The following is a 10277-nucleotide window of genomic DNA, read 5'->3' as shown; positions in this document are numbered from 1 at the left end:
AAATAATTGCAACCTGCAAGGTGTTCCCTTTATATGGATCAACATGGAGACGTTTAGGTTTTTTTTCTTTATGTTATAGCCCACGTCTGACTTCTGCCAGCCATTTTATTTTATTTGAGTACAATAACACAGACTCGAAGGTACGGCCGGTGGCAGCCGGCCAAAAGTCAGAACAAGGGCAACTCTCTTGTCGAAAGTTGTATTTATTATTTAATTTTAGTTTTAAATATGCAGCATACTAAATACCATGTGCAATATATGAATTATAAATTCTTATTGTTGTGTGAGGGAAACGCTCTAACAGATTTCTGTTTATCTATAAAAAGCTCATCTGGAGGCGATAGAGACATCGCCCAGCCAGCACAGGAGTGCTGACTGAACACGTAAACTTAGCCAATCCGCATCCTCCAGTCTGATTCAAAAAGGGCGATTATTTTATCACTCCAAGCAAAATCAATTAGCAGTAGCATAGCAACACTCGTTACTGACAAAGACGAATGAGAAACCAGAGACTTCAGCCTCGTTCTAATTCAATAAAATCTCTCCTCCTAAAGAGAGGAGGGATTTGGTAGAAAACTTCAAGCCTAACAGCTCAATCAATATCATAATCAAACACTAGTGTTGAAGGTAAAACACACGTGCATGTCTTCTAACGGCTGGCTGTATGCAGTCCTGTGAATGTATTATCCTGATTTCCATGCTTGCTTTTTAAAACAGCAGGGAGAGGTACAACATGTACTGCAGGGGACATGAAATAGCTGAGAAAATAAAGAGTATTTCTGCAAATTGAGCAGGGAGAAGGACCCAAGTGCAGACTGAGCCAAGCAGTGTTAACAAAGTTCATTGTAAAATGCTAAAACAGAATCTTCCACGCAGGTTGGCAGGCAGACCACCTGATCTCCTCTGATGGTTATCAGACTATTGAGTAGGTAATTATCATCACATTTCTGTCCAAATATATGGAAAGCAGGGGCTTAGCTTATGTTTAGGCACCAACACAACTTGGTTAGATTTTAATCTCCTTGAAACCTCTAGTATCTTCAGGCAAACCGGGTAGGCAGGCAAAACAAAAAAACTAGAGGAGAAAGCAGAGATCATCATCCAAAACAAGAAAAAAGTGGTCAAAAGATAACCAAGTAAATGATTAACCGCGAAGTCACACAAACACACGAAACAACCAGGGAAAGAAGAGCAGGGGATGACTATAGCGGCTGATAAGGAATTTATGAACGGGTGAGGTGGGTGTGGAGACCAGTGACCTGGAGCTGAATGGAAGCCAGAGCACCTTTGATGCAGCACATATTGGATGTTATTCTACATGTCTGAAAGAGCTATCTGATAAACTTCTCACAATAGGTGAACTTTTTTTAAGAAACATTTAATTGTCATATGTCATTTAAAGATATGTGCAAATATTTGTGTAATTACAATATTTTTTTTCAAAAGCTATTATTGTTAATTCAAATAATTACCAAAATTGCAAACCCATCAGTCAGGTTTATTCATATCATATAGAGTGTTTGTGCTTTGTGTTCAGTGTGTGTTAGTGTAGAAAGCCCTTTTATAATTTGTTAGCATCAAATAATTAATCAATGTAGTAAAGCGCTTATTGGACGGAATTTATTTGTGTTTGATTGATCCCTTGTAATTAATTAGATTTGGATGGTGACTGACAGTGAATATGGCGCTGGCCCACCTTGAAACATTCTCACCAGAATACAACAGAAAATCTGCCACAGGAGAAGGAAACATAAAGAAACTGGTCATCCAGTGAGGGGCTGAGGTCAATGAGAAGTCCATCCACATGAATTACAAGATGGGCTACTGATCCGTCTCCTCCGTCGACCACATTTAAAGTGGCATTGATGATGTTTAATGGCGTTTTATTGTGCGAATTGGGCCTGTGAGGCCATGCAGGGCTACAACAGAGGAGAGCTATGACTTTTTACTGATGTTTTATATCCAATTATCTTCATGCTGAGTGGAGGGAGGAATGGCAAACATGAGCTAAATGGTGCGTTTCATATGTGGTCAAACCCACTTCTAACCTCAGGCTGAGGCTGAGGTGGGCTGATGCTTTCTTGTATTCCCTGATATACAATGAAAAGGAGAAGACTGCATATAGTACTTTATTAGAATACTGGATATTTTAGGATGAAGCCAACTTTGGACAATTCTTATTATCACCTACTAATCATCAATCATCAATCATTTTGGAAATTTTAGTATTTACCTCCACAAGGTATTTGATTCCAACAAATGTTGTTTTCCCTCATTGATCATTTCATTCTCACGCTTTGCAGTAGCTTTACTCACAGGTAAGCGTTCATATTTTCAACATGAATATATGTAATCTAATATTATGGCTCCTACAGGATGCAAACCTAACAATAAACAACCCAGCTTTTTTCTTTTTTTGTACTATGTTTACAGCACTATTCCCACGTGGTTAAAGTGCCCGTGAACTCATGGTTACCTGTTTCCTTCCCGCAAAACTCTTGGTTGTATTTCACATCAGTATAGAATTAATAGAGTCGCGATGGCATAATAGCTGAATTTATGACCCTGTCTTCCCCTCAGGAGATGAACAAGGTCACATCTGCATGTTTGACAACCATTCAACAGCCAGTGCTCCCATCTCTGCTCCGTTCACATTGCAGCAGCCGTGTCGACAATATTTGTATGGAGAAAAATATCTGGGAAATAAAAAAAAAAGTGTCTAGAGACTACAAGATATGTCTGCAGGTGTGATATTATGTACGGATAGTATGAGGAGCAGAAGAGGGGACATTTTTTTGAGGAAATAAATAATGTAGACGGAAACGGAGGTGAGATGAAATGATACTTACAGAAAAGAGCATGCATGCATAGATGGAATGAATATAAGAAAAGAGGCCAGTCTCAAGGCTCTCAAGGCCACATTCCTAACATGAAAACGTAATAGCTATGAATTCTCACCATGTTTAATTTATTGCTAATTTTCAGTTTAATAAAACAGGAAGAACAGCAGCTTTCATCCCACGACAGTGGAATGAAAGTAAAAAACACTGCCATTCAAAACAGGCAATAATATGAGAAAATTAACAATTTTCTATCAAGCCGAAGAAGCACAGGATTTATGGCAGGTCTCTCCTGAATTGTTTCTAGCATGACAATAAACTGACAATAAACACAAGGGATTGTGCTCAGCAATTGTAATTCGCACTTAATTGCTTTGTATTCTATAAACATTGTAATATGTGGAATTATAGGGGTCCAACAGCCAGATTGATTTTCTTCATTTATTTCAAGGCCCCATTTAAAGTGACAGAGTCTAATATAATCATGTGGAAGTATCAATATTGTGAAATTAACTGTCAAACATTTTTTTGTTTTGTTCTGAAGGTGCCATAAAGTAGAACATCAGTAATGGTTACAACTCAATGAAACTCACTCTCAACAATATCAAACTGTTGGATTGAAAAAAAGATTACAAATAAAATTATTATTATCAGAGTACTGTACTTAGACAAATCCCTCAATGATCAGCAGGAGGACGCCCGTAGAAACAGTTATTTGGACCTTGTCTGCCCGGTCGGACAATTGCCCGTTCAATTGTTGGGTTCCTCTATATAATGTTGTAACGTTCTGTTGTCAGGACTTTACGATGTTAAATGCCCTGAAAATGACCTGTTGTGTTGTGATTTAGTGCTAAATAAATAAGATGGAATTGAATTTCTAAATTCTATTCATTCCATTTCGAAAGTCAATAACCGATGAGGCCGAATCCACCGCCGAGCTAACATTAGCATTATGCTACGCTGGAGGTACGTGTACCATAGCTTTGAGAACCACACCCTTGAAGTTATAAGTTATTAACTTCAGTTCCTAATCCCTGCTGTTCGGCACTCTGTGTTTCCAAATTGGGAATGACAAAGTCAGAACCAAGACCCTAAATATCAATGTTCTACATTCACATGATAATTATTTTCACATGGTTCGGCTGACTAAACGAACATATTTTGCATTACACTTGTTTGGAACAACCTTTTGTTCAAGGATTTTGTCCTAAAATCGGTTTAAAAATGTAATAATGTGTGGTTCAAAAAAAGCTATAGTTCAATTATTCATAACCTTTAAAGGTCTCTGGTGACTAATCAGCAGTGCTCATATGTGCTTTCTCAACATTTTTTTTAATTCACTTTATTACTGTAAGCATTTTCTGAGCTGTTAACATATCAAAGGACTTTGTTTACTGTAAAATATCCTTCAGCAACAGTTCACAGTTTTTGGTGGATGGGAACATTGCCTAACATACAGTACAGACGTATTGCAGTTTGCACCGGTGCCCGCTCCAGACCAACGGCAAAACATCATTTAGTTAATGTTTTATTATCTATCCACCTCACAAAAAAAAAAAAAAAAAAATGTCAGAGAGAAAAAAAGATAATAAAAACAAAGCACAAACCTTTGGCAGGTTTTTGTTTTCATCATACTTTAAGTTAAAAAGAGGAAACATATCCACGTGAAACCAGTCATAATGACTTCAGGCAGGTGAAACGCTCCCGTCCTCTCAACCTTGATTCAACTAAGTATACAAGCTTGCATTGGCAAACATTCATGTATAGCATGTTGACAAGGAAGTGTAAATGAAAACCAGTCACACTTTTTTAACGTTGAGATTCTTCGGAAGTCTGGAAATTCAAGTCAAGACAGGGTTTGTTGCGGTGTTCACTTCATAAAATAATAAAGATGAAGTTCACCATCAACCAAAATCCTGCACTGTCAGGGGTGGCGTATTCTTTCTTCATGTACTTCTTTAACATCACAGATCTACATTTACTCCCAGGGCTTCATGTATAGATGTAATTCCACAGCCTCATAAATGACTGGTTTTAGAAGTGTGCGCTATTCCAAAACAAACTGTGTGCTGGTGCCCAAATAACAGCTGGCAGAGTCCACCGTGGGATTGTGGTGGTTGCATGGGCTTGTGATGTGATGAGATGGACTGCTTGTCATGTTTCTGCCAGACACTGGAAGATATTGCCTGCTTGGGTAATAGAGCAACTGAACAGACAAAATAAAAAAATAAAATGGAGAAAGTGAAAATGTAAATGCCAAATCACGTCCCGCTGCCACACACAGCGCTGATTATATCAAGTGGTATAGACAGTCGGGCCGACCCTTAATTCCAAACACCAGTCGGAGGCCCCCATCCTCCCCCCAGTCGACTGACACTCTTTAAGTCAAGCAGTCGATTTTTAGCTGACTCACTAGTTTTCTACACCTTCTTTTTACCTTGTTGACATTACACATACATTAAAGAGATCGGAAACAGCGAAATGTTGCTTTTCATTTCCAATTTTCTTTTCGCTGATGAGAAAAATAAACCCCCAATATAATCAACGTGTTGATAAAACTCGTCACCATGGGAAAATATTCGAGAAGTAGTTACGGACTAACATATGCATGCTCTGAGCGTGATTTACATCATGATAAAATAATTAAAGTCTTAAATGGATTTTGAAATTTGCTTTAACAAGTATGCAGTTTAAGCGAACATGTGTGGATCCCAATGTTGTTGCTTCTTTTTTCAAGGCTTCACACCATGTAGAGGTTTTAACATCACCTCCAGTGGTGTCTATACTGTATATCTGCTGCTGCTACCACGGCGACCATCAAAGTAGGATGGGAAGCATTAATCAAGTCTCCGATTTCATTGTCGGCCTTTTTTAAGTGTGACAATCACATGTTCATGGATTAGAAAAATATGATTCTTCTGAGTCTGATTAAGACAGTCGTGCACAATAAGGGGAAAATCAACATTAATTATTGTTACCTTTCTTTTCTAACACACACACACACACACACACACACACACACACACACACACACACACACACACACACACACACACACACACACACACACACACACACACACACACACACACACACACAAAGCTGTGTTTTCGTAATTTCAGTGAAAATGACATTGACTTACAATCATTTCCTGGAGAATTACTCACGCTAATATTTCAAGTTTTACATTATGGGGGCCACAAAGAGGTCAAGTCACCTCAATGTGACTGTGTAAACAGAATTATATCCCCCACAAGTATACACACACGCAAACAAACAGTTCTGTTCACTAAATCAAATATATTCTTAAGACAAAAAATAATAAATTACTTTGCATTTTACTTTGCTACGAATGGTTTAGCAAGTAATTCTGTTTCTTAATGGAATGCAGTTCTTTGAATGTATTTGAATTGTTTGTGCTTTAATTGCTTTCCTAAAGTGCTGTCCAATCAATTAATTGTGTCTGTGTAATTATTTATTGAAACGTCATTGTACTTCCAGAGAAAACCTAAGCAGCATATTCGGTCGCACAGCTGAGAGGACATGTATTAGTTATTGGCTCTTAAATAACATTATTATTGCATGTGGCGATGAATAATTTAAGGAATTATGCAGATGAAATGCTTCGATTTGACAGACTTCAGTCATCTATCTAAAGCAAAATGCAGTTTTCAAGATTCCCCCACCATGAAGATCAGGTTTTTAACCTTGTTAACGTGCCCCTGTGGTGTTTTTAATGTGCTAAAACACATATCGGAAACAAAATACGCAGTCATGGCTGAGCATTTCCACAGTGCAACTGCAGTGTACTGAGTATGAAAATATTGAACGATATGCTCTGGACTTCGCAGTAAAGCAGATCTTAACACAACCTATAGGAGATTCTGGGCTAACATATTAGACAGCACTGTCTACCACTATCATCAAACCACCAGATGAGGGAATATCTTTTGGAAGAATGGTGTTCCCATCCTCCAGGAGAGTTTGAGGGAGTTGAAGAACCAATGCCAAGGTGCCTTGAAGTTGCTAGTGGTAACCCAACACCTTATTGAGACACTTTTATGTTGGTTTTTACCTTTAATTTGTCAACTGTTTGAGTTTGACATTGATTAAAAGCAAATTTACAATCTTTTGGAAATTATCATAATCGCAATATAAAATCTATATTTGTGTTGTGTAAATTGAGATTTTGGCATGTACAATTTAAATAATTTTCTCGAGGGTAAAATCTCTTCTTTACACTGGGATTACTGAATGCACCTTTAAGACTTCAAATGGCTTGTTTGCTGGAAGTAAAAACCGTTCAGGTCACGGCAATCTACGTGGTCAAACCTGTTCGACCCGCAGACACACCCGCTCTGTTCATGTGAGCTGTGGCAGAGATTAACACTGACACTGTTGTTCATAACACTGTGAGTGTCTGGCAGGGTGAAGGTGTGTGTTCACTGCACTCCTCTTCGGAAACTCCACTCCACAAAGAAAGGAGATTCAAACTGACAAGAGAGGCGACTCTGAAAGCAAAGGGTAAGACCATTACTCTTTTTCTCTTCTCTTAATGGCCTTCCCTCACTCCTCTTTCCAAGCCACTTTTCATGGCAGAGGAGGGTGATGGAATTTCATTACTTATGATTGAAAACCGATGGAGTTTTGAAAGCAGAATGAGATGGAAAGGTGCATTCAAAATGCCAGTCTACCCTCTAGATGCCAGGAATCTAATTTACTGTCACTGTTAATAAATGGGGAGCCACCGGATGGCACAGATAAGTTGTTATTTCACCATCGGGGGCATCACTTAATATCTGATAATGTCTGAGGGGGGCAATTGTATCCGACAGTTAAAACAGGGGGCCTCAACTCCTGGCAGGAGAAATGATCATCAGAGTGGAAGGATTGTTAATCTGTCAAATCAATGTGACTCCACTCAATAAAATGTTCATAAAGGGACTTGAGTTTAGACTGCAGTGTTAATGATTCACACCAATGAAAGAAGACTTCTCTTTAATGAAAGTTTGGTGCATAATGTGTTCAGTTCTCTATTAAGAATGACTAAAACATGTATGGATTGTTTCAGTAAGGTCAAGTGGCTTGTCTGGTAAAATTGATTTCACACTTACATTGAACTAAATTGCCTGTTTGTGTCCATGTTCCTTGTGATTGCACAATGTCCTCTACGTTTCTGGGTTGTGTTTGAGGCAGGAATGTTACCTGCACAGTTGCAAACATTCTTTAAGCAAGAAAGAAAGAAAAAAAGAAAAAAAACACACCCCAGCAAGTCCAATGGACGATGAATCATTGCATTCAGTGATACAGCGAGAGATTCCACGCCTTAATAAACTAAACCAAAGCTCAGCATCATAACATTGGAGGCTGGATTTTGTTACAGTATTGTGAACAAAGCCTGAATTGTAAAACCTGCGAGTGCTGGAGTCAGCACATAACGTGGCCCAGTTCATTCCCTGTGGAAATTCAGCTGCACACATGTAGTTTCACATTTCTGCCATTTTTTTCCCCACAGAGCTCAGAGCTATCGGCTGTATCCTCATACCATTGTATCAAACTTGACTTTTGTCAAAACAAACAAGCATCATGGCAAGAGGCGAGAGCGAGGAGTGGGATGAAAAGCATTCGGACACGAGGCGAACTCAGCCCCAGACGTTCACAGAAACGGAGAGTAAAAGCTCAGGGAGCAGCTGTCCCAAGTGTTGCCTGAAGACCAGGGACTGCCTGATGAGCGCCGAGTGTGGCAGGGCACTTCAGATCTCCAGCGTCGTCGCCTGGTGTGGAATGTGCATCCGCATGTTCGTGTGTAAGTCACATCCTCAAAGCAAACAACTACAATACTTAATGTGCAGTTTATGACCAATTGGATGTGATTCTCTGGTGCTCTGATGCCGGACAGAATAATAATGTCCCGCCTCGATGATTATGAATCGTTGCAAACACAAGGGTATAATTTTGACATTTAGAAGGCAGGTACACTAAATTTGTGTCTTTTTATCTCATTATATAGGTAAAATAAGTGTCTTTTTGCACAGGCTAAATAAGACTTTTCCATATCCTGCTCCTTTTTGGTCTAAAAAAGTTATGTTTTGATTGAGCATCGCTTTTTCGTCGATATTTTCTGGAGAATTTTATCCATTACCATGAGCGGAATAAGTTAATCATATTTTTCAACAGAAACCTTCCAAAACGAAAGCTCTTAAGAGGTGCTAATGCTATAAAATAAATGTATTCAGTAAAACTTTACAGCATTTTAATGATAATTTTGTTCCTTCTTTTTGATTGCAGAACCAAACTTTGGACACCAGGACTGGCTTTTCTCGGCAATGTTAATTCTAAGTATCTTCCAGCTCCCTGAAAGAGAGTCATGCTGCAATAGTTTTCCTTTAATCTCAGTTGAAAAATTATCAATTTCATCAGCCAAAGTCATCTTTAATCCTCAATTCACAAATTAATCAGCATCAACAAAATCAACATGCAGATAAATCCAACTAGAGTGGGAATATTGATAAAGGAACAGTTGCACATTATTATGAATGAAGGGATGCAAAAATTTATTTAACTTTAATCTGCATGTTTTTGTAAAAGGAAGCACTTTTATGACTTTCTGATGATTTGATCATTTTTATTTGATCAATATGCTGCAGTATTTACTCAGTTCAGACGTTGTATATTTATATGTGAGATGCTGTCATTCATGTAAAAAAAAGCATAGTATTATGATAATATTGAAAAATAAGTGAAATTGAATTGACATTGTAAACCCAACGCCCTTTTCTTAAAACAACAGTAACATGAAAAAAACTGTGACAGCTGCATTGATTAAAAAACTTGACATAAAGCTTTCAAGTATTCAATTCCCCACCACTATTAATAGAGATCTCTAATTAATTACTTTTTACCGTCAACACCTTCCATCTGAAGTCAGCTGGAAAAGTTTTTCAGAACTAAGCCAACAAAGAAGGTTGACAAAAAGACGGTTCTAACATTGCTGCTTCCTTTGAGCCAGATGTTCTTTTTTATGATACAAAAATGATCCATGATACACCGAGCAGAAGGAACTTGTTAAAAAAAAATCAGGACTGGCCAAAACTAAAGAGGACATTTGGCCACTGTGCATATATGAGTGACAGCACAGAGTCTCAGGTGTCAAGTGCATGTCTCAAATGTCATCTGGTGAGCGGGAACGTGGGTGGAAATGATGGGAAGATTGAACTTGTGACTGGAAACTTGGAAAACAAATTATGGTGAACATGCTGCTCGAAATCAGTACTGAAATCTCACTTTTTGTGTCGTGAGTTAAATTTTAAAAAATAATCCTTTTTAAATTTGAAGATGCATTGTTAAATAAAACTATCGCAAAACTGCGGATAGATCACATATCTTTCGGGACTTAATTGCCAGCAACAATAATAAGAAAGCTACTTCTATTGCTAA

General features: G+C 38.2%; 1 long non-coding RNA gene across 1 annotated transcript; it reads left to right on the top strand.

The window, feature by feature from the left end:
- The first annotated feature begins 7256 nt into the window (after positions 1–7256).
- On the top strand, positions 7257–9681 carry LOC138624339 (uncharacterized). The gene is made up of 3 exons (XR_011311144.1): positions 7257–7364; positions 8356–8646; positions 9129–9681. It is a non-coding gene; the product is annotated as an uncharacterized lncRNA (long non-coding RNA).
- The last annotated feature ends 596 nt before the right edge of the window (positions 9682–10277 follow it).

Source organism: Brachyistius frenatus, unplaced genomic scaffold (assembly GCF_029030835.1).
Source record: "Brachyistius frenatus isolate BFR_SWC_R1_liver_20210118 unplaced genomic scaffold, ASM2903083v1 Contig_51, whole genome shotgun sequence".
Classification (NCBI taxonomy): domain Eukaryota; kingdom Metazoa; phylum Chordata; class Actinopteri; family Embiotocidae; genus Brachyistius; species Brachyistius frenatus.
The sequence above is the reverse complement of the archived record's forward strand: the minus strand, read 5'-3'. Positions and strand labels throughout refer to the sequence as shown.